This window comes from Macaca nemestrina, chromosome 2 (assembly GCF_043159975.1).
Source record: "Macaca nemestrina isolate mMacNem1 chromosome 2, mMacNem.hap1, whole genome shotgun sequence".
Taxonomy (NCBI): Eukaryota; Metazoa; Chordata; class Mammalia; order Primates; family Cercopithecidae; genus Macaca; species Macaca nemestrina.
In genome coordinates, this window is record NC_092126.1 from 9,940,228 (window position 1) to 9,964,811 (window position 24,584).

Below are 24,584 nucleotides of genomic sequence, written 5' to 3' on the forward strand. Positions count from 1 at the left end.
AATACTTCTAATTTGTGCTTGTTTATTTGTTTATTTCCAGGCTAAGGAAGTCACAGATACCACCTGCCAATGGCTTTTGGAGACTCCATAATGCCTTTTTCGTACGATGGGCCCCAAGTTCAGAAACTAAAAATGTCAAAGGTGGAAACCACAAAATAGAACTAAGGAGCCTGAAATATTGATAAAATGATTAAGAGAAAGTAATGCGATAGCCCTCTTTAAAAATTTTGTTAAAACCAATAATGATAGTAAGAAAAGGTGATATAAAGTAAAAATAAAATTGAGCACAGAAAAGACTGATTTGCCTGGGATTCCTTTCAGCCGTGTAATTGACACAAACAGCAAAGACCGTAATACTCATGTTTCTATTTGCTACCCTCAACTGACATGGTTGGCCATTTGTTTTGTTTTAAATAAAATGAGGAAGCAACAACTGTATTAAATTCATCCGCAAAAAGCCCATATTTGCATGTGGAAAACAAGTAAGTGTGTGCCTGAATGGGTGATGAGGCATACGATTGCCCATCTGCACCCAGGGCCCAAGCATCCCTGCAGGTGTGCCTGCCGCAGGGGCAGAGAAACGGAGTGGAGAGCCCTCTGCCATGGAGAGAAACCCCACGGCAACTGGACTTGTTCTGAGCTGCCCACCACTACCATCCTGCTCCTGATCCACTCGCTGCCCCCATCTCTTAAAGCTGAAAAACAGAAATATGTTTTGTCATTCTTTTGTTAGATTTATGTGGATTCTTTAAATCACAAAGGCAATTTATTTTTTCCCAAGCATCTTCAATGTGCACTTAACAAATAAAGGCATATCTTGTTTTATTGCACTTCACTTTATTGTAGTTGGCAAATACCGTGTTTTTTACAAATAGAAGACTTGCAGAGGCAGCTGTGTATCAAGCAGGTCTTTAGGTACAATTTTTGCAACAGTATGTGCTCGCTTAATGGCTCTGTGTCAGCTTTTGGTAATTATCACAATATTTCAGACTTTTTCATTATTATTATATATATTATGGTGATCTGTGATTAGTGATATTTTATGTGACTATAATTATTTTGGGGTGTCACAAATCATGGCCATATGAGATGGCAAACTTAATCGATAAATAGGTGTGCTCTGACTGCTCCACTGACCAGCCATTCCCATGTCCCTCCTTGGATCTCCCCATGTCCCACAATAATACTGAAATTAGGCCAATTAATAACCCCACAAGGGTGTCAAGGTGTTCAAGTGAAAGGAAGAGTAGCACATCTCTCACTTTAAATGAAAGGCTAGAAATAGTTAAGCGTAGTGAGGAAGGCACGTCAAAAGCCAAGATAGGCCAAAAGCTAGGCCTCTTGAGCCAAACAGCCAAGATGTGAATTAAAACAAAAAAAGAAGAAGAAGTTCATAAAGGAAATTAGAAGTGCTATTCCAGTGAACACATGAATGATAAGAAAGTGAAACAACCTTATTGCTGATATGAAGACAGTTTGAGTGATCTGGATAGAAGATCAAACCAGCCACAAAATTCCCTTTAAGGCAAAGCCTAATCCAGAGCAAGACCCTAACTGTTCAATTCTATGAAGGAAAAGAGAAGTGAGGAAACTACAGAAGAAAAATCTGAAGCTAGCAGAGATCGGTTCCTGAGGTTTAAGGAAAAAATATGTCTCCATAATAGAAAAGTGCAAGGAGAAGCAGTAAGTGCTGGTGGTGAAGCTGCAGCAAGTTATCCAGAAGATCTAACTAAGACCATTGATGAAGGTAAATACTAAACAACAGCTTTTCAGTGTAGCTGAAATAGGCCTGTATTGAAAGAAGATGCCATCTAGGACTTTCAGAGCTAGAGAAAAGAAATCAATTCCTGGCTTCAAAGCTTCAAAGGACAGAGTAATTCTCTTGTTAGAGGCTAATGTGGCTGGTGACTGTAAGTCGAAGCAAATGCTCATTTACCATTCTGAAAATCTGAGGGTCCTTAAGAATTATGCTCCATCTACTCTGCCTGTGCTCTATAAATGCAGTGACAAAGTCTGGACGAAAGCACATCTGTTTACAGCATGGTTTACAGAATATTTAAGCCACTGTTACCTACTGCTCAGAAAAGAGGAAAAAAAAAAAAAAGAAAGATTCCTTTCAAATTATTTCTGCTCATACCTGGTCACACAAGATCTCTGATGGAGATATACGAAGAGATTAATGTTGTTTTCTTGCCTGTTAACACAACATCCATTCTGCAGCCCATGGATCAAAGAGTAATTTCAACTTTCAAGTCTGATTATTATAAAAAATACATTTCACATGGCTCTAGCTGCCATAGATAGTGATTCCTCAGATGAATGTGGACAAAGTAAATTGAAAACTTTCTAAAAAGGATTCACCATTCTAGATGCCATTAAGAACATTTGTGATTCATAAGAGAAGGTCAAAATATCAGGAGACTGGAAGAAATTTATTCCAGTCCTCACGGGCGACTTTGAGTAGTTCCAGACCAGTGGAGGAAATAACTGAAGATGTGGTGAAAATAGCAAGAGAACTAGAATTAGAAGTGGAATGAAGATGCAAGTGTGTTGCTGTAATCTTTTGTTCAAACTGGAACGGATAAGGAGGTGCTTCTTATGGACGAACAGGGAAAATGGTTTCTTGAGATGGAATCTACCCCGGTGAAGATGCTGTGAACATCATTGAATGACAACAAAGGATATCAAATATTTCATAAGCTTAATTGACAAAGCAGATCCAAAGTTTGAGAGGCCTGACTCCAATTTTGAAGGAGGTTTTCTTGGAGGTAAAATGATATCATGCATTATCACATGCTACAGAGAAGTGGTACAGCTTGATATCACTCTTTCTCTGCAGAGTCAATCAATGCAGCAAACTTTATTGTTGTGTCACTTTCAGAAATTGCCACAGCCACCCCAACTTTCACCAACCACCCCCTTGATCAGTCAGTAGCCATTAGCATCATGACCAGACCCTCCATCAGCAAAAGCAGGATTCACTGGAAGTTCAGATAATTGCTAGCATATTTTAGCAATAAACTTTTTAATTAAGGTATGTACACTGTATTTTTAGACATAATGCTATTACACACTTAAGAGTATAGTGTAAACATAAATTTTATATGCACTGGGAACCAAGAATTTCGTGCGACTCGCTTCATTGCAATATTTGTTTTATTGCGGTGGTGGTCTGCAACTGAACCCACAATATCTCTGATGCATGCCTTACTGGTTGTTGCAACTATTTTTATTTGGCATGCATGACCACTTTTAAACACTTAACTCTAGCCACACTATCCTCCTCACTTTTCCGGCGTGTCCCAAGCATGCTTCAGTTCAGGTTATTTGCATTTGTTTTCAGTCAGTCCTACACACTCTTCCTCCGGTCCCTCCCATCCACACATCTCTGGCTTGCTACCTCGTTTCACTCAGGTCTCCATTCACATATACGCTTACCATCAAGACCTTCTCAGGCCAGTGAACTTATATTTGTGTACTCCCTACTCCTCATGCCTTTAACCTCAATTATTTTTCTTCTTAATATATTTAAGTTGGTGTAAATGTAATTGCAGCTTTTGCCATTAAAAGTAATGGCAGAAATCGCAATTACTTTTGCACCAACCTAATAGATCACAATGTGAATATTACATATTTACTCATTAATTTTTCTGTCTTATTTGTTAACATTTGTGGTAGTCCCATCACCTGGAATAGTGTCTAGCAAATAGTAGGTGCTCAGTAAACAGTCAAGTTAATGAGTCATCATTATTACTATTTGCAAACCATTATACTAGATGACATGGGACCTCCTATGGAAAAAGACATAATTCATGTCCTCGAGGAGCTTCTACAATCTAGAGGAGAAGAAAGATTGTGAAAACTGGCTCATACAGCAGACCGAAGTGGCGTGAATGCTTTATTGGATGTATAAACAAAGCATTCTGGTAGTATAAAAACAGCAAATCATTGACAACAGGGGATGGTGGTTGGAGGAGTCCTAAAGAAGAGACTTCTCAGCCGGGCGCGGTGGCTCAAGCCTGCAATCCCAGCACTTTGGGAGGCCGAGACGGGCGGATCACAAGGTCAGGAGATCGAGACCATCTTGGCTAACACGGTGAAACCCCGTCTCTACTAAAAATACAAAAAACTAGCCGGGTGAGGTGGCGGGCGCCTGTAGTCCCAGCTACTGGGGAGGCTGAGGCAGGAGAATGGCGTAAACCTGGGAGGCGGAGTTTGCAGTGAGCTGAGATCCGGCCACTGCACTCCAGCCCGGGTGAAGGAGCAAGACTCCCTCTCAAAAAAAAAAAAAAAAAACAAGAGACTTCTCTGGAACTACCCTGAAAAGAAACATAGAAATCATCTTCAAAAATACATTCAGTACAAAAAAATTCCAAGACATCCTCAGTTAGTCTCCTTTCCTTCAATAATGCTAAGTGGAGAAGAGATTGTCCAAGATAAGTCAGCACTTATATGTGCCAAGATCACAGAGAAAGGAACAAGCACTTGACTCCAAAGAGCCTTCATTTTAAAATGGAAATTATTTAAATGTATAAGAAAACATGTCTAAAAAATTCTAGACTCTTAAGACAGGGAGGCCCTTAAAAGTCATCAAGTATAACATTTTATCCTCGCCACAAAATACCTAAAATAGAAAATACCTAACTGCATCAGCCCCACCTAAACATCTGCAGTGACTGTGAACTTCGACCTCCTGAAAGGCACATTCCATCTGTGGTTTGCGCTTAATATTTAAACATTAAGCATTTTCAATAAACATGGAGAAAACATCAACATTCTCATACTCTCTTTCTCTAGCTGCCAACCCACTGCTGCCAGAACGCTTTCAGACGTCCCAAAAAGTAAGTTTGCACCCCTTCCATGGCAGAGTCCCAGGAGAGCACCGCCTGCTCTGCTCTCTCCTCCTCCCTCCCCTTTATTTCTTCTTTACAGTAAGCACTTCCACTTCCTTCTTCATTCCTCTAGGGTTCAAGTTTCCAGCACCTTCAGCCATCCTAAAATTCCCTCTTCTTTCCTTCCTTTATTCTTGTCCCAGCGTTCAATCACCTGGTTGCTGAGCTGACCTACTGCTCATGCAATTGGGCTCCTTGCAGAGAGCTAAGCATCTTGTCTGGAGTTGGAAGAAGGGGAACAAGAGATCTAATGGATTCATGGGGTAAGGCTGCCTTTCTGACCTTGACCTTGAACTGCCATCTTTGACATACATTTGAATAGTGCGGACATTATAACCCCTAGGAAGCAGAGAAGACAAAGAGGTGAAAGGTGACCCCACCAAACCTCAAGGACATACAGAATTTGAGTAGTCTTGTGTTTTCAATAAGTCATGGATCTTCTAGAACTTCTTATTCTAGCTTTTCATCTCCCACAGTCAGCCCATATGTATGAATGTGAGAGTCAAATGTGTAGCTTTTAACCATCTCTTTATCAGAGAATCCACTTCTAAAACCTAATGGGCTATGTGATCTTGGGCAAGACACTTTACAAGTCAGTAAATGAAAGCATCCAGAAGGTAGAACAAAAAGAGACATTTAAATCACCTAGTCCAAAAGCAGCCCAGATACCTCTCATATGCCTTCACTCTCCACTCCCTGATCACAACCATGGCAATATTCTTAAGTGATCATTAACTCAGTCAGGATGCAGCCTCAGAGTCCTTCTCAGCATAGTACCTCAAGGAACCACTACCAGCACATCATTTGGCCATGTTAAATAAAATCCAAACCACTCATTCCTCAGCGGAGAAAAACTGAACCACAAAGATGAGCCATGACTGACTGACCAGGTCTCACTATTAGGAGCAGACCTGGAACTATCAAAGCCCCTCACCCCATTCCTCTAAGTCATTTCTCCTCCTTAACTCTGACAGTCTGTGAATAGCCCTTGGAGTAGGGGTGGGGGCTTGCTATTGTACTAAGTTCCATAAGAGGTACAGATAAAGGGTTTCTGACAAGGAGCAGGAACAGCACAGGAGGCTTGAAGGAAGATGTGAATTTGAGCTGGCTATAGAAGGATGCTATTTGTAGGAACCAGTGAAGTATGCCTTTAGCAGAAGAAAAGTTAGGATTGGAGTGAGCATTCCAGCAGAAGAAACAGCATAAGCAGAGGAATGGTGAGGACTGTGGAGTGCTGAGCAAGGGTTGAGCAGCAGCTACACACAGAGCCATGGAGGGTGGCAGTGGGGGATGGGGAATGAAGAAAACGACAAGAATAAAAGAGTAACCAGAGACTTTGAGGAGTTGTGAATCCTGATTTTTAAAAATTGACTTAAAGGCCTTAAGTGTCATAAATGGGAAAAGAAGATTTAAACAGGAGTGGAAGGAAAAGTAAAGAATATATCTCCATTCTCAGTTGCAGTGAGCTGAGATTGCACCACTGCACTTCAGCCTGGACAACGGAGCGAGACCCTGTCTCAAAAAGAAAAAGAAAAAAAAGAATATATCTCCACTCTCAATGGGGGAAAAAAAAGCCTTGCTATAAAGTATATTGCAGGAATACTTTCATTATGTAAAAGCCTATTTTGTTTTCATGTCATTCTTAGATTACATCATAGAGTGGCTGCAGCCATCTCGTACCATATTATAAATAAATCACTGGCTTAATCATAGAATGAGCCAGGGCCCCAGATCTGAAAGGAAAATATTAGATCATTTTTAATAACTGATATAACTCAAGCCAGTTGGCATTGAACCAGGGTGAGGTGATCTCATCCTGAAGAAGTCCAAAAAGGACCCAAAGCGGGTCAGAGCTGAGCAGGTCCCAGAGACACTTCCATTTACAGATGAAGAGGTTGCTAATGGCACCTGAGTAGAGTTCACCCTCTGGACTAAACAGTCTTGTCATTAAAATCAACACTTAGTTTCCAGTAGTGATGCCCAATAAGCCTTCCCCATGAAACACAGTGGATGAAGATTTTGTACCCAGAGTCACTAGGTATCAGAAAACATGAGCACATTATGATGTTTGTAGTTAGGTCTTGGGAGTCATTATGCAAAATTAGAAATGTTGAGGCTATTAATGATTCAGGAAGCATGAAATCTGGGGTGACCAACAGACAAAGGCTGCAGGTCTGGGCCAAGCCAAGGGGACAGTGTAAACAGGACATGAGATAATGGCCTAACGAAGAAAAGAACTAAGGGTGATCTCCAGCAAAGAGTTACAGACTCTTAAGGTGATCAGAAACTTAACATTCAATGTGTACCAACTACATAAGAAGTACCACACTCAACAGGCACTTTATAGACATTACGCTGCTTTGAGAGCACCAAAGACTCTTTGAAGGAGGCACTGTTCACTCCATGGTTTGCAGAAGTGAAAACAGGTTAAAAAAACTAAGTGAACTAGGTAGGATTCAGTGACTAATGTGATAGTCTTCCTACTCCAAATTCCTCTTTACCATGTTGTCCTTGGTCAACTAAAACTCTATTTCCCACTATGTACTTTTAATAAAAATGAAATAATTGGTAAGAAACACTTTAATAACAAGAAGAGTTGGCCAGGCGTGGTGGCTCACACCTGTAATTCCAGCACTTTTGGAGGTCGAGGAGGGTGGATCACTTGAGGTCAAGAGTTCAAGACCAGTCTGACCAACATGGGGAAACCTCCTCTCCACTAAAAATACAAAAAAAAAAAAAAGAAAGAAAAAAAAGCTGGATGTGGTGGCATGCGTCTGTAATCCCAGCCACTTGGGAGGCTAAGGCAGGAGAATCACTTGAACCTGGGAGACAGAGGCTGCAGTGAGCTGTGCCATTGCATTCCATCCTGGGCGACAGTGAGACTCCATCAAAAAATAAAAAATAAAAAAATAAGATGAGTATTTAAAAAAATGCTGAGAGGTGAAAGGGACCATGGAGTAGGTAGCAGAATTGATATTCTGGCCAGCCACATTCTCAGTGACCAAAGCCACACGTTCATTTTGGCTGTAAAGTCACTAATAAGCTTGACCATAATTTTAAGGCTCCAATTTCCACTGATTTTTCTAGTTACGTGAAGGTGGACTCTAAGGGAACATGTCATCTTCTATAAAATAAACTGCAGAGCTTGATTTTGAAAAGGACTGCTTTGGTGGGGGGAAGAGAAGGATGCTCTGGAAAAGAAACTCCCTGCCAGACAAAGGGTATTGGCTGAGATTTTATGTCTGGTCTTGTCAGTCTCAAAGTAATGTCGTATATCAGCTCTCTGTTCCTAAAACAAATGTTATTCGTAACTGCAGAGACACACTGTCTGAGCCGTGTAATATTGATTTATGCACATTTTCAGGACACAGCATGGCCCACCAGGAGATGCAGAGCCCTGAAATTTAACTAAAAGGACAAAATCAAAGCTCAAGATTCCAATTTTTGACCTATTTTTCCTAATCTGTTTCCGGGACAGGAGAGAGGTTGAGAAAAGAAGAGAAAACGTGCCTAAAAGTTGCGCAGACTCATTATGCAGCACAGACTGTGTGAAGCGGTGGAAGGTGGGGCAGGGAGAGGAGCTGCAGATGGTTCCTCCCTTGACTACCCCTGGCTCTGTGGCCCTGGAAGAGTCTGTGCCCTTTCCAAGTCTTGGTGTCTCACGCATACAGCAAAGGGCTCAAGCAAGAACCTTTAGACATTTCTACCAAAAAAGCTCTAATCACTGAGGAGGGCAAAAATATAGAGATAAGGGAACACAGCATGAATTGAAAACTTGTGTTTTTCTTCTTAAAAGCCATGCCAATTTTACATCCTGTGCTACTACGTATCAATGCTTCTCTCAAGAGTTTTAAATGGAGTTTTCCCCCCAAAATGCCTTCAAGTAAAACTGATCCACAGAGGTGTGCTGGGTTTATTCAATAGCTTCAGGCAACGCCCACTTTCACTTAGCACAGCCACGTAAACCTGGGGAATCTGTGGTGAGCAGCCCCTAAGATGGTTCTGTGTAACTCCATCTCCTGGTATTCATACCTTGGTGCTTGTACTCACCCTTCCCCTTCAGTGTGGCCTGGATTTGGTGACTCGCTTCTAGTAAAGAGAATGAGGCAGAGGGAACAGCATGTCACCTCCAGGATTAACTTATAAAAAGACTGTGATTTGCCTCTCAGGGACTCTCTCTTGCTCACTCACTTTGAGGGAAGACAGCTGCCATGTGAGCTGCGCTATGGAGAGTCTCACATGGCAAGAAACTGAAGTCTTCAGCCCAGTAATCTGTGGGAAATCCTGCCAACCATCATGTGATGAGCTTGGTAGCAAGTAGATCTTCCCCGGAGTTCAGCCTTCCGGTGAGACTGCAAGTCCAGCAATACCTGGAATGCAATGTGGTGACAGATCTTGTGGCACCCATCCAAGCTGCTCCCAAATTTCAGAAATTGTGAGATAATATTAATCAATGCTTTTTTTTCTTTTTTTTGAGACAGAGTTTTGCTGTTGTTGCCCAGGCTGAAGTGCAATGATGCGATCTCGGCTCACTGCAACTTCCGCTTCCTGGGTTCAAGCAATTCTCCTGCCTCAGCCTCCCGAGTAGCTGGAATTAGAGGCATGTGCCACCACGCCCAGCTAATTTTGTATTTTTAGTAGAGATGAGGCTTCTCCATGATGGTCAGGCTGGTCTCTAACTCCTGACCTCAAGTGATCTGCCCACCTCAGCCTCCCAAAATGCTGGGATTACAGGTGTGAGCCACTACGCCTGGCCTATTTTTTTTTTCTCCCAACCCTTCATCCATGCCCCATGAGATCTGAGACTATAATTTACTTCAATTTCCCAAGCACTTAGCATAAGGCCTGAAACATATCTGGTGATTAATAAAGGTGTATCATAAAGAAAGAAATGTTTCTTGTAATCCCAGCACTTTGGGAGGCCAAGGCGAACGGATCATGAGATCAGGAGATCAAGACCATCCTGGTCAATATGGTGAAACCCTGTCTCTACTAAAAAAACAAAAATTAGCTGGGTGTGGTGGCATACACCTGTAGTCCCAGCTACTCGGGAAGTTGAGGCAGGAGAATCACTTGAATCCGGGAGGCGGAGGTTGCAGTGAGCCGAGATCACACTACTGCACTCCAGCCTGACAACAGAACAAGACTCCGTCTCAGAAAAAAAAAAAAAGAATACGTTTCTAATGTGTATTTCTCTTTTATATGTTTGTCTTTTCCCCTAACTATAAGTTTCTCAAGGTCAGGGACTAAGCCTAATTCACATAGTTTCCTAAAGATCATGTGGTTCACTAACATCCAGACCAACACTGAGACCAGGGCAGCAAACACATACTCTATGAACCAGGGGTAAATATTTGGCAGCAATCTACAAAGAGCCCTCTATCCATTCACACTTCAGATGCTGTCTACCACACAGCAACCCATTGAGGAAGACCTGAGAATTCGGATCCCCTAAGGCCATGCCTAATGTAGAGTAGAGGTATCTCCATTGTGCCAGAAGCCAAGAAATAGAAGAATGTGGAATTAGGAGGAAGGAAGCAAAAGAGAGAAAGAGATATCACTACTTTTTACTTTCATGGACAGCAAACATACCTCCTACAAGACATCCCTGGGTTACATGAAGAACCACAGAGTTTCAGGGGACTGAATAGGTCACTGCTCAGACCCAGCAAATCCTCTTGTAATTTTTGAAGCAAATAACATAAAAGCAATAAAAGCTGGCTGAGCAAATGCTCACACATGCCCAGAAAGCACCTGACTGAGTAATTATAGACAGCCAAGACATTCGCCCTGACGGAAGTGACCAATGCTTTGCTTCCGGCAGAGACTAATACCTGATACTTCTGAGGACCAAAGAGGAAATATTAAAACTGAAAGCCCTTGGCGATAGTCGGCAATTGTAAACTGGTATCAACAGAGGGAAATAATTTCCTTCCTGACTCCCACTAGGCTAGTCATGCCTGGAGCAGCAGGTGTGATTATCTAATCTAACAAAGTAAGAAGCCAAATGGGCTAGACTGTAGCTTCTGTGGGGTCTCTCAAGCACTGAGCTTCCCGGGTTTCTGAATTGACCACTCTCCACCTCCTGTCTCAGGCAAAAATGAACGTGAAAAATAATAATACATAATTCTATTTCAATTCTAACCCGCATCATTAAGCAAAGTTGCAGATCAAGCTGCAGGACTGAGGACAAGTTAGTGCCTATCCAACCCAGAGGAGGAAGAGGTGCAAGGTTGTCTAAGAATGCTTAGACACGCTGAGCATGTCTAATGTTCCCGATGCTGTGCTGGGCACTGAACTTACATTGTCTTTTTCTTTATATTCAAGATGAGTCTTTAAGGAAGAAGACAACTGTAATAACCTACCATATAGGAACCACACTTTATAGTTTACAAAACAAGTCAGCATTTAACAACGCACTTGCTCTAAGCAAACATGAGAGGTCGGCAGGGCAATGACTATTGTTCCTAATTCTCAGATCAAAAAGATAAGGGTGAAGGGATGTTGTTTTTCTAGGGTTGCGCATCTCATACTTGTCAGGACTTCTGTTACGCCATCCCACCATACTCACTGCCTTTTTATGCCCTCACAAACTTCTTAAGTCAAAAGTCTCTTTCTGTCCAGTCATTTGGGTTTTTTGTTTGTTTAGTCGTAGAGACAGGGTCTTGCCACATTGCCCAGGCTGGTCTCAAAATCTTGGCCTCAATTGATCTTCCTTCCATGGCCTCCCAAAGCACTGGGATTACAGATGTGAGCCACCATGCCCAGCCTGTCCAGTCATTTGTTTCATTCTCATCAAATCATGTAGTCTGACCTCATCTGGGCGACAATTCCTATAACTCCTCAACAGAGAGTCAGCCAATGCCCGATAGAACACCCTCTGGGAAAGGGACCCTTACTACCTTCAGATTTATTCTATCCATGAAAATGCACGCAGCACCTATCCCATGCCAGAGACCCCAGCAGACTCTGGAGACACACACATGAACAAGCAATGCTGTCCCTCTCCTGTCCAGGTTCTATGTTCTTGATGGTCATGAGCACATGTGTCCCAGAATCTTGTGGCAGAATCCATGGTCTCATTCCTGTGGCAATTCTTGGCTGGCCTTCATTCCTGGTCCTCTCAGCATCCTCGTGTAGAGTCCAGCTGGCTCATGCCTTTTCAGAAGGTGAGGCAGGAACGAAAGCCTGGCTCTCTAGAGGGTCTCTGACAGGGGGCTAAAGAGGTTTGCAGAAGGCCTGTGGTTGCCCACGGAGCTTCCGGTCCTCTCTCCCTCTCCTAACAGCACCCAGATATTCCTTTGAGGGGTCACCTCTTCTCCCCTGTGTAAGTACCATGAGGTTTGGATGAGACTATGTCCAAACTTAGTTTCACGAGAATCTTGGTTCAGATTAGCATAATCCCATTATCTTGCCTTCAATGACTGGTTCAGAAATATACAGTGAGCCAAGGCTATGAGAATATAGCAAACCAGGCTCTTTCCCCAAAATGGGAAGACGGATGTCTATAGTTTGGGTTTCATCAGGCAGCAATCTCATGACCCATGAGGTAAAACATTCCAAAGATGAAGCCCAGGCACAAAAAAGGGCAGAGCAAGAAGTTCTGCAGAAAAACAAAGCTAGAGTCCTGTTCAAACTGTGCCTGAGGCTCACATGACCTCTGGACTTGCCAGTTTCCAGGTGTCCTAGGTTTGCAAAATCACCCACCCACTTCATTCTAGATGCCATACTCTATTAAATGCAGGCTAAGACTGCATCAGCATTTCGGAAGCCACTCCCAACAAAAGCCACTGCTGACTCATATTTAGCTTAAGAATAACAAAAACTTCTAAGTCTCTTCCAGGATGCTCCTGTTAAGGAAATCTCTCCCATTCTATCATTACACTGTTGATTTCTTTTAAGCCCAAGTGCAAAGCTTCATACTTATCACAGTTTAATTATAAACACTGAAAAAACTCAAGACGTAGAGGAGGTGACAAAGATATTTCATTTGATAATTAAACGTATGCTAGGGGGAATATATTCCAGACCATGTTTGAAATTTTAACAAACACTAAGATTTAAGCATCAAACCAGTGGTTTCCAGCCTTTTATGTGATATAGATCAATAGGCACATAGTCAGTTGTACTTTTAAGATACACTGATTAAGAAAAGACAGAGAGACAAAACACAACTATAAACTCAGTTACACTTTTAAGTGAAGTTAGGTTTTTTCAATCACAACGGCATCATCTCCGTTTTGGAAAACTACACCACAAATATGTCAAGGTGTATTATTTACTCAGTACAAAGCCAGCGCTGGGGGCACATATGAATTGGCCTCAGCCAATGGGGACCATCGAATCAGGATCCTAAGTGGAAGTCGCACGCAGAATTCCCTTGCTAATTTCCTCAACTCTCCTTCTAGCCCATGGTATTCCACACTGTTGATTCTTTTTACCACCCAGATTTTTTAGAATATAATGTTCTACTCTACCCATTAAGTACAGAGGTACTCCAAAACACAAGGAAAAGTTTACCTTACCTGGTCACGGTTCTCCTTTCTGAGCACATAACAGGATTTGCACTCACGTCCTGGTGGAGCTCTAGCAGGCCCTTTAAAACAAAGGCTCACACCCTTTGCCTAAGCAAATTTAGCCTGCCCTGCCCCAAAGGTTGTTATAAAAATAAAGTGAGGCTCACGCCTGTAATTCCAGCAATTTGGGAGGCTGAGGTAGGTGGATTACCTGAGGTCAGGAGTTCAAGACCAGCCTGGCCAACCTGGTAAAACCCCGTCTCTACTGAAAATACAAAAATTAGCCAGGCATGGTGGTACGCGCCTGTAGTCCCAGCTGCTTGGGAGGCTGAGGTGGGAGAATCGCTTGAACCTGGGAGGTGGAAGTTGCAGTGAGTTGAGATTGCACCACTGCACACCAGCCTGGGCAACAGAGCAAGACTCCATCTCAAAACAATAAATACATAAAATGAAATGACATCACAAAAGAAGCAGCACCATGAACAAGGGTAAACAAGAGACACTCAATAATATTGCTTTCTTTCCTCATAAATGCCCAAACACTGTTTAGTGACATTTTCATTTTGGTCTTTACATTTCATGAACACTTTCTTCCATGCCAAATGAGAAAGAAGGAAGCAATACAATTGCTGGCAACCTGGAATCATCGTTACTCCAAATTTTCCTCCAATTTCAATGCCTGCCACCTTCCAAGAGCCGAGCTCTGCCTTTGCTTTGCCACATATTTTATCAGCATGATTATATATTGTCTATTGCCATAAAAGCAACTTAAGAAAGAAGGAAAGGCATTTCAGTTCTTCTCTTATTCTTAATGCATCCTAGTTACCGATGCTCATACTTAAAGTGGAAAACACTGATGTTTAAAACTCATTAAAACATATACATTGATTTTAAAGGCAAATGTATTCCTTTTGTGTGTGGGACTCACCAGCTGAGGAGAAAGGTCTTCCCTCTGATGAGCGTCCAGTGGAACAATGAAAAAAGCAGAACACAAGGAGTCAGATGACCAGGTTCTGTCTTCTGCTCTGTCTCTGAGCCTCAGAGTTCTCACCTATGAAAAACAGAAGGGTGTTGCTTATGTATTTCTAGGGTCTCAACCAGCTTCAGAAATTCTCAGGTTTATCAAGTCTCTGACTGGGCTGTGGCTTACTTCTATACCTCCTAAACTCCTAGTCAGATCCTGGCACTCTTATTTCACTAATTTGACTCAGAATGATGGGGAAAGAGAATGCTGATGCCTCAGGGTTCATATCTCATCTCTCCTAGTTCTCCTGGGAAGACAGCTTCGTCTCAATAACAGAGGTCAAAGAGATAAGTCAGTCAGATACTCACATTGTAGGGAGGAAAAAAAATTAACAGATAAACCTGAACTATACCAAATAAAAAAAGAAAAGGAATATGAGTTTGGAGACAAATTTCTAACTATAGGTCCTAGTGTCCTTTGAACTTTAGTTTCCTTGCCTGAAAAGTGAGAATCAGTGAGCAGCAGAGGGATAAACAATGTTGACATTTCCCAGTAAGCCATCCTCAATATCGTTTGGATACGTGCCCTCTCTAAATTTCACATAGAGTTGAAATACCTGCTGTTGGAGGTGGGGCCTGTGGAGGTGACTGGATCATGGGGGTAGATTTCTCATGAATGGTTTAGCACCGTCCGCTTGGTGCTGTCCTCATGATCATGAGTGCGTTCTCATGATATATGATCATTTAAAAGTGTGTGGCAACTCCCCTGCCTACTGCCTCTCTTGCTCCTGCTTTTGCCATGTGAGATGCCTGCTCCTCCTCTGCCTTTGACCATGAGTAAAAGCTCCCTGAGATCTCCCCAGAAGCCAAGCAGATGCCAGTGCCATGCTTATACAGCCTGCAGAACCATGACCCAATTATAACTTCTTTCTTATAGATTACCAAGTCTCAGATATTTATTTATAGCAATGCTAGCATAGCCTAATACAGTCCTTATTACAGGTTTTATTTCATTAGAAACTATTCCTGTTTTGCTAATGATTATACAGTATGTATTCCAACAGACAAGTATCCCAAGGCAAGGGCTGTTGTAAAACTTGTCTTTCATGTATGCAGGAGAAATCCACATACCAGAAAAACTACCATGCCCATTTCATTGTTGTCACCGTAAACATTACCTAACCAATCATACAATTGTTTTGTGTACAAAACAATTCAAAGTTCAAAGTTGGGAGGGATTTTTTAAACGACCCACCTCAACTTTTCCAACTGACAAGAGAAGCCAGTGGCCTGGGTAAGGAGGTGACCGCTTCAGGAGCCACTTGATCCACTGGATCAAGTGACTGCTTGCTTTGACAAAGGACACCAAAACGCACTGGGCAGAGGGACTTGTGCTTGATCACATGAGTCACACCTAGAGCCAAACCAGGACTTACAAAGCCAGGCCTCGAACACTTGTTTCAACGCTCTCCCAGTAATCTCAACAGCAGAAAGAAATTAATAGGCAAAATGGAATACAATCAAGACCAGCCCAGTAAAGCAAGGAGTTTCCTGAGACCGGGTGGTCTTCAAGGACACTGGAATTCTGAAAGCCATTTCCGCTGAAAGGAGAGAAAGGCATCATTTCAAACTTACTGAGAAATGGGTTCTTAGGAAGCCAACATTAAACCTGTGAACAATGCAATTTCATAAAACGAACCAAAAAGGTTGCCGCTACCCTCACCCGCAAGCTGCATAACACCAAAGCTTCTCCCTGCAGAGAGAGATACAAATCACAACAGTTTCTACAACAGCCGCCAAGGGCATCTGACTTCCCAGAGTTTTAATCTTCACTGAAAGGAAGAGCTCTCCACCCTGGGCCCTGAGGGAGTCTCACTCACACTCTCCAGCGTCTCTCCAGGTACAAATGAAAGTGGTCTCCCTTTTCCATAGTCAACTTCTCTTTTAATGATTTTTTCTTCTTTTCCATAAAGAGAACAAGCAGCTTTGCTAAAGAACCGCTGTGAAATGATTGAAGTTCCCATGCAAACAAACCATTAGCAGAGTTCCAATGCAATTTAAATTACCAGTTGTTAAAGTACTTCTCAATTTCGTGGTAAGTTTCCAAGGAGAATTACATGCTATCTACTATTTAATTGGTTGTTTTCTATTTTTTAATATCCATTTATCCCCCCCCCACCCCGTTATATTTCAGAAGTGTCTATAAAAGCTTCCCTTTAAAAAATTATACATTGTTGAATAGATTAAATCTAAAGATTGAAAACTATCAGAGAAACAGCTGCAGGATCACACAGCTCAGCAGAAATTGATGGTTTTGACACCACAAAACATGCAGAATTTTAAAATCTTAGGAATCACCTAGTACTGCCCTCACTCTTTATAGCTGAAGACACTGAATTCCCAAAAGAGAATGATGGAGTTGGCACGAAGTATTTTCCCTGGTCAGCGACACATTCAAGATGAGAAGCATTGCTCCAAACTCCCAGCCCCGTGCCACCTCTTCCACATGACTGCCCATAAATGGCAGAAGAAGATGGTATGAAATAGCCAATAAACTTGATTTTCCACCAGTATTTTTTTTAAGAAAATATAAAGCCCTCTTCAAATATACTCCTGACCTCAAACATTATGGGTAACGGCAAGTATCTCTCCCAAAGAGAAGAAAATAAGTAAAGGCTGATGAATGAGTACAGTCAAAGGAGCTCAAAACAAGACACTTTATGAGCAGATTCTTGGCAGGAAAAGTCAAGACACTAATCTAGATTCATCAAACAAGTTATGTGACATCACGACTACAGATTTTCACAGGTCTATCTGGCCCTGCATTAGTGCTGTCCCCAGAGACAGAGAAAGAGAGGATAAAAAAATCAACAACAAAGTGAAAGCAAGTCTTGTCATATCTTTAAACGGAAAGGGTTTCTAGAAGCCATCAGGAGGGTAGTTTGAAGTTCCAGGCTTTGATATCAGACTTGTGTAAAGGATTTTCTCAAAGCTCAGCCTTCTCTGTCTGCAAAACAGGGTTAATATCATCTACCCATCAAGGTGTATGTAACCATTTCCTGGGATTCCATATCTAGCATGTATGGCACAAAGCCTGCATACAATATGCACTAATTCATGTTCACCCCTTCCAAGGCTTTTATAATTTCTCAAAGCCTATAGTTCTGTGATTCTAATGTATGTGGACTAAAACCACGTCTTGTAAGCCAAGCATATTCCCTAAGTCTGTTAGATACTGTATGTCTCCTGACTGTAAACTCATTTATTTTATCATTTGAAGAAAATTTCACAAAAATTTACATATCTAAGTATTTTGCTTTAAAAGCAAATTTTTTGGAAATTCTATTTTTAAATGGCCTCCAAATCCACATTTTGAAACACACACACTAATAAAATCTCAATTTCATGTCCAAGACCTTATTTAAATTTTCCATCAGCCTGTAAGAAAAAATTCCCAATTGAACGCTGAAGAAACTGAGGAACGGAGCAGTTAGCCACTCCTCCAGTACCTCTACCTAGTAAGTGGTAAAGCCGGGATTTCAACACAGGTGTTCAAAATCAAGTTTCATGACACAGGCTTTATCAATTTATAATTACAAGTATAAAATGGATAGTTCTTCTGCTAGAGGTGGAAATATACCGTTAAAACTCCTGCTATTTTCACATTTCAGGGAGCTTTGGGATAAAAACAAGGCCTACATTTCTAACTCTTTTTTTAAAAGTTCATGTTAACAGCAGGTAAATCTTTCCTGAATTCTACCTCACTGTTCTGTTCTTAAGTGAAATGAAAAGCTCAGAGCCCTGGCACTAAGCAGACATCTACTGGTATGTAGGAAACAGACCTGAGAAAGGTTAACAATTCGCTGATATCAGACCAATTCAAAAACAATTCAAATGGCTGGGCTCATGATCAAACAAATCATGGGAACCCCAGTATGGGCTACAGAAGCCATTCTGGCACAAGTGTTAGTTAACAGAATGTCACATGTTCTGCATTCAGGCATGCACCAAGGAGAGGTTTGCTAACACCTGCTGTCTTTGATAAGGCAGTGTGTGGACCTAGCAGGTGTGGGTGCTGAGTTGGACACACCTAGGGGTGTTGAAGAGCCTCAATGGGGGACACGCTGGAACACACAAGACAGAATGAAAAGCACAGAAAAGCACGAGTACATGCAATGTCCTTTTGAGGGTCTAAAAGTTCTCTGCAAATGATGTGACTTCCAAATGAAGCCTGAACACCCAAGAGGATTTCCATGCATGAGGAGGAGGAAAATAGGCCCAGGGAACACGATGTGCAAAGGCCTTGAGGGGGATGAGTTCAGGGTGTTCTCAGAGAAAGTGACTAATATGGTGAGGCCAGTGACAGAGGATGCAGAGGAATGTGGTGGGACACAAGCCTGGAAAGGAATGTTGCAGCCAGGGCATGGAAGACCTTGTATCTCATGTTCTAAAGCACTTGGATCTGAAGCCACAGGTGTTGTGTTTCGGGAAGTGGCACAACAGAAAGTTAAATCGTAGCCCTATCCCTTTAAGAAATGAATCCCCTTCCGTGGTCAGTCTCCAAGCAAAGCAAGGGTAGAGGAGCTACCTATGAAGGGATCTTCTCCCTGTGGCCCCACTCACAGAGAAGTCAGGGGACAGGTGGCTTTCAGAGTTGCTCTTAACCCATACCTTCAGTGACCCTTTCCTCTAGGTCTGAAACTCACCAACAGAACAGACCCACTGCAAGGCCCAGGAAAGAAACAGTCTCATGTTCCAAGCAGGACTAACACTCTGCCTTCAGGGAACTGCCAGCCCCACCCAAGTCCTTGAATCAGAAGAAGCTGGACTGGAGACAGGCTCCATCCAGTCTTTCTCCTGTCTCTCCAGCAGGAGCCAGAGGCCTATCCAGCTTGTGTTCTATGTGCCTAAAGCTCCACATCACAGAGCTCACAGAGTTCTCTGCCAGGCCTGAAACCTCGTGACTGGGGCACGGGATTAGTAATGAGCCTATGCTGGTGTCACCACTTAGGTTGTATGGAATCCTCCTTTCCTTTACAGGAAACTCTGTAGCAGTACCCATATGTCAAGGCCTTCAAAGATGCAATGCCCTCCCTGCCCTTGAAGAACTCCCAGTCTAGAAGGAGAGATAAGACATCAAGTAAAAGAGGACAAGTACCACAGAAGCAGCACAGGTAACAATGCAGATTTTCATACCACACGGTGACATGAGGTGATGTCATAAAAAAATGTAATGACAACAAGGGAAAGGAAAATTGTTGACAATTCCAGATTTACACAACTTCACCAGGAGAATCAGACCATTTTTATACTACTCCTGTTAACATGGTGGCTTTCAGGGGGAGCACCTATTCTATCACATCCATTTGGCAGATGAGAAAACTCAGGCTCAAGCAAGTTAACTGACAGTGAGGAAGTATCACAGCCGGGATTCAAATCCAGATCCCTTGCTCATAAGCAGCATACATTTGTACTCTGTTGCCTCACAGCTAACTGTGGTTGAGTTAGCAGAACAGAGAACACAGATCACTTCCAATGGATGGGAGAGCAGGTGGTGATCAAGGATTATTCCCTTCCCAAGATGGCGTCTGTGCAGAAGTTTACAGGAGGATTGAGAGTTCTATGAATGAAGATCGGAGAGGTTATCTCAGGCTAAAGGAAAGGCATGTGCTAAGGCAAGAAGGTGAGAAAGTGCAGGGTATATCTGGGGGTTGGCAGGAAATGTGTTTGATTTAAAGATACGTAAACAGGAGCACCAAGGAAGTCCACAGTGGACCCATGCTGGTGTCCATTTATGACAGGTCCTGGATACCAGGGGCAGGAGTTTTTACTTAATACAGTTAAGTACTAGAAAAGTAATAAATGTTTCACAGCAGAACTGTGGCATGGTTTCAGCTTTACTTGGGATTCTGTGCTCTAATGGTAGGACTATGCAAATAGCCTTTCAGCACCTGAGCCAGGGGCAGGAATACCAGGGTCAGGAATAATGGGCCCTTGGATCCTTTCAGGTCAACATACAGAAGGACATTGTTCCCTGGCTATGACTTCGGAGGTAAGAACATCTACACCTATTTCATAGAGCCTGACTGTCCTCTTAAGAGTCTCTGTGACTCATTAAATAAATTCCGGGCCCCGGCTAGAGCACAGGTACCCTCAATAGGTAAACACAGCATGGAAAACAGGATGGAGTCAAAGAATAAAAGGAACTGTGCTTGGCTCTTGCACTCCACACTTATTAACTATGGCCTTTTGAGCAACTTACTTCCTTTTATCAAGGGTGCTGTTTCTTCATTTGTAAAATGGAAACGATAATACGTATACAGCTGGGTTCTTGTGAGAACAATCAAGTTGTGAGATTAAATATGAGGACGTGTGATTCCTACACGCAGGCTAGCATGTTTAGAATAAATCCCCCCCACCCCCAAAAGCCACCATGTTGAAAGAGTAGTATAAAAACTGCCCGTTCTTCCTGGTAAAGTGATCTAAATCTGGATTTGTCAACAATTTTTTCTTCCTCTGTTGAAAATTGAGCTGTATTCCCCAGGCAAGTCATTACATCTTTTTGTGCCAAATTGTTTTCATCTTTTAAATGACCCAGTAATCCCACTTTGGGCAATATACATAAGGGAATAATCCAAAAGGAAAAAAGAAGGCAATTTGTTCAAAGATGTTATTCATAGTGCTATTTCTGGCTCTTTCTATATCCCCCTATTATAGCACTTATCTCACTGTGCTGTAATTATCCACTCCCCTTCCATACGCCTCCAAATTATCTTTGAATCAATCCCCAGCACCTAGCACAATGCCTGGCATACAGTAAGAACTCAATAAATGTTTGTCGACTCAATGAATAGGTAATATAAAAGAAATTTTAGAAGAAACTCGAATGAGTAATAACAAAACTCTGTTTTTAAGAGCTTATGCTACTTTTTTGAAAACCTGGTAACTACAGACTGCAGGAGGGGTGCATGAAGAAGCCCCAGAAATGAGTTTTAGATGACTTAGTTTACAATCTCTGAGCATCTCTGGGCTTAGGCTGATTATAGTATAAGATTGCCACGGGATACCCAGGAGGATGAGGTCACAAGCTAAATTGCTTTGGCCTGGTGGCTAGAGGATGGGGCTTGGTCAGGAATTTTGGATTCTCTACCTGATTCAGCCACTACCTAACTTCTCCAAGACCTGAAAAATGAAGTAAGTATCTGCAGGGAAGCCAAGTCTGTTAAAAGGAATTACAGGGAACTGCCAAAGGCCAGCAACTATGAATTCAAACGTAAATGAAAAAAGAGGACTGGTAGGTGCCCTTGGACCGCGGTCTAGTCCTCAAGACAAGGAGAGGCTTTCAAACCCCAGCTCTTCTGGGCTCCCACTGAGCCTTCCAGACCCATCTCACACGGAGATTGAAGATTCCTTACCAGGGAGTTTACAGGAGACAGAAATCTCTGCATGAACAGACAACACATCATGAAAAAACAGCATGTTAAATACAGCCCATAAAGTCAGCATCACTCTGAACGTTCCTCATTCTTGGTGGGAAAGAATGTTTTACAAAAATACCCAGGGAGAGCAAAGGAAGCTGCACATTCTGCAGGGCTTATTTTGGGGCGTTCCAACAGCTCTCAGCTGGGAAGCCAAAGGCAGAAAGCCACCGTCCTCTGTGCATTGGCCCAAAGCTCGAGGCTAGAAACGAAATGGGATGGGGGTGAGAAACAGATCCTCTTTGGTTTTGGAATGCCAGCTGCTTGTCTGGGCAACCCCCCAGGGTGCCTATTTTCATTTCCCTCTGAGTCTCCCAGATTCCTGCCCATTTAGCTTGACATTTCCCTGAAGGAAATCACTCTAGAGAGCCTATAGACGACCACTCCCAAACACGCCCTGAACTTACTTCTCCTGCCCAACTTCTATGCCCTAGTCAAAGTTACCACCACATCTCACCTGAATTACGGTAAACGTTTCTGCCTGACCTTCTTGCTTCTACCCTTGCCTTCCTTTTACTATCTGTGGTTTACTATGCTGTGGTTCCCTCCAGAGCAGCTGGAAAGATGCCTGTAACACGTAACTCAGGTGGTTCCCATCACATCTGGACTCAGGTCTAAGCAGCTCAGGTCTCTCACTTACCACCACCTGCTAGTCCCTGCTCTTCTCTCCTGCTTCTTCCCCTGCAGCCCACATGCTGCCAGCACATCAGGCTCCTTCTGTTCCTCAAACACAAACTCCTTCCCACTTCATGGCCTTGACCTTTGCTTTGACCGTCTCCACTGCCTGCAGTGCTCTTCCCCCGACTTCTACAAGGCGGCCTCCTTGTCACTCAGATCTCAGCTTAAACATAACCTCCCAGAGTCCTTCTCCACTCACTCAGAGTCAGAATGCCCTTTGTGACTCCTCCCTTGGGTTACTTATCATTCCCTCTTATTTAAGTGTTCCTTTATCTGCCTCCTCCACACACCTGCACCAGCATGTAAGCGCCAAGGGATGGTTGTTGTGTGTGTCTCTTTCTTTGCTCTAAATCGAGTACTGGGATAATGCCCAGAACAGTGCAAGGCACCTAAGTGGAAATTCAATAAAGATTTAATAAAATTAGATGAATACATGCCACGGATGGAAGAAGCCTGACAGATTGCATAAAAGGATAGTAGCCCAGCACTGTGGCTAACGTCCTGGGCTTTGGAGTCAAATACACATTGGTCACTAATGCCTTTACCCAAGAGTTAAAGGGGTTTAGGCAAGCTTTCTCACTTCTTTAGGCCTTTTCTCAAAAGTAAAATGGGGATAATAGCACCTGCCTTGTGGGAGTGTTGGGAGAGTTAGAGATATGATGTTTCGGGTAAAACTCAGCACAGCCTAAATGTTCACTGCTATCAACAGCAACTTCCTCTTTCAGGTGAGAAAAGTGAGACTCAGAAAGGAGCAGGGCATTGCCCAGGTGAAACACTACATTAAGAGCAGAGTCAGGCCGGGCATGGTGGCTCACGCCTGTGATCCCAACACTTCGAGAGGCCGAGGTAGGCAGATCACCTGAGGTCAGGAGTTCAAGACCAGCCTGGTCAACATGATGAAACCCCCATCTCTACCAAAAATACAAAAATTAGTAGGATGTAGTGGCGAATGCCTGTAATCCCAGCTACTCAGGAAGCTGAGGCAGGAGAATTGCTTGAACCCAGGAGGCAGAGGTTGCAGTGAGCCAAGATCACACACTGTACTCTAGCCTAGGCAAGAGAATGAGACTCCGTCAAAAAAAAAAAAAAAAAGAAGAAGAAGAAAAAGAAGATGATGAGCAGAGTCAAGTCAGAAAAATCATGGCCAGTTTTAGCCCACTATTCCACAGACCTAATAATTACTAAAATATTAGATATCATGACACACATCTATATATTCTGCCTTGTTCCAGAAAGGATCTGAGGTACTTCACAAAAGATGCTAATAGTTGATGATTTAAGTGAGAAAATGCGTAAGGAGAGGCGAAAATAAAGCAAAGAAAGGGGAAAGGGGATACAAAAAATAAGAGCTGGATGTCTCACACCATTTGCTAGAGGTGAGCTTTAAATTTAGCTATGGACTTCCTAGAGCCCCGTACAAAAGAAAGGAAGCATAGCTGTGTACAGCCCTTTGGAACACTTGCTTTATTGAAATGCCACAGCAACGTGTAAGGAGGCATCACCATCCAGTTGAGAATCACCCTGATTTGTCACACTCTTGCCAATTAGAATCCAATATCTGCTTACTCCTGATCACATGCCACTCTTAAGTAAAATTAGTCTCCACTACTGACTATGTGACTTTGGGCCACTTACTTAATTAACCCTTTGAAGTCTCTGGTTGCTGTTCTTCTGTAACATGGAGGTTAAAAAATAGTACTTAAATGGATAGACAAAATGTAGCATATTCATTACCACAGAATATTATTCAGCCTTAAAAAGGAGAAATTCTGACCCATGGATGAACTTGAGGATATTATGCTCAGTGAAATAAGCCAGTCACAAAAAGGCAAATATGGTATGATTCACTTAGATACAGAACCTAGAGTTGTCATATTCATAGAGGATGAAAGTAGAATGGAGAATGCCAGGGACTGGAGGAGAGGAGAACAGGTAGTTGTGGGTTAAAGGTACAAAGTTTCAGATTGCGAGATGAAAGAGGCCTGGAGACTTATTACACAGCAATATGAATGTATTTAACTAAAAATACAACAATTATCAGGGCCTGGTGGTGCATG

General features: G+C 42.6%; 1 protein-coding gene across 3 annotated transcripts in view; it reads right to left on the reverse strand.

Annotated features, from left to right (window-relative positions):
- LP (LIM domain containing preferred translocation partner in lipoma) overlaps positions 1-24,584 on the reverse strand; it is a 723,802-nt gene that overhangs the window by 638,422 nt on the left and 60,796 nt on the right. For all 3 annotated transcript variants that reach the window (XM_071090663.1, XM_011723147.3, XM_071090662.1), the window contains exon 2: positions 14,337-14,459. The gene's annotated coding sequence lies outside the window, so the exon portion shown is untranslated. The remainder of the gene's footprint in view (positions 1-14,336; positions 14,460-24,584) is intronic.